Source organism: Phacochoerus africanus, chromosome 12, assembly GCF_016906955.1.
Source record: "Phacochoerus africanus isolate WHEZ1 chromosome 12, ROS_Pafr_v1, whole genome shotgun sequence".
Classification (NCBI taxonomy): Eukaryota; Metazoa; Chordata; class Mammalia; order Artiodactyla; family Suidae; genus Phacochoerus; species Phacochoerus africanus.
In genome coordinates, this window is record NC_062555.1 from 8,047,948 (window position 1) to 8,048,920 (window position 973).

The window sequence follows — 973 nt, forward strand, 5'->3', positions numbered from 1 at the left end:
GCTGGCTCCCATGACAAGCCAGACCAGGGAGATGCGGAAGATCCACCTGGACACACAGGCATGCTGCTGGCTGCACAAGGAAAACTAGACGTCCTGTGGAGAAGATTGTAAAAGTAGGCTGCCTATAAAATGAAGCTGGAGCAGGAGCTGATGGAGGTACAGTGCAGCACAGAGAATGGGAGAGAGTGTGCTGCTCGAAGCTGGATCCAGATTTGCACAGCTGTTTTTAAATGGGCTGTAATCACACATACTTGTGATAAATCTTGAAGTTTTAGCCAACATGGACTGATCAAAGATTTCTGGTCTCATGTAAAATTTTGCCTAATGCATTAAAGCAGTAACTTGTCTTGTTCTATAAAGGAATGCATGAATTCCAGTCTGGTATTTGTAAAGAAATTGGCTGGGCGATCTTAAAATTCTTTTTTTTTTCTTTTTTTTTTTGGGGGGGTCTTTTTGTCTTTTTAGGGCCACACCCGAGGCATATGGAGGTTCCCAGGCTAGGGGTCAAATTGGAGCTCTAGCTTCTGGCCTACACCAGAGCCACAGCAACACAGGATTTGAACCGCATCCCCAACCCACACCACAGGTCACAGCAGCACCGTATCCTTAACCCACTGAGCGAGGCCAGGATCAAACCTGCGTCCTCATGGATGCCAGTCAGGTTCATTAACCTCTGAGCCACAATGGCAACTCCAAGATCTTAAAATTCTAATAGAATCTAGAACTAGACTAAACTAAACTAGAATAACCAACATTGACTTAAAAAATAGAAAAAGTTGTAGTACTCCCACTTCCCAATATCAAAACTTAACCACAAAAGTAAAATTTTGAATTCAGTGTAGTACTAGCATAAGAAAATTGAGTAGAATTGAAAATCTATGAATAAAAGCTTCCAGTCATGTTTGGTTGTTATTTGACAAGGCTGCCAAGACAATTCAGTGAGTTAAAGAACATTCTTTACAAGAGATGATAG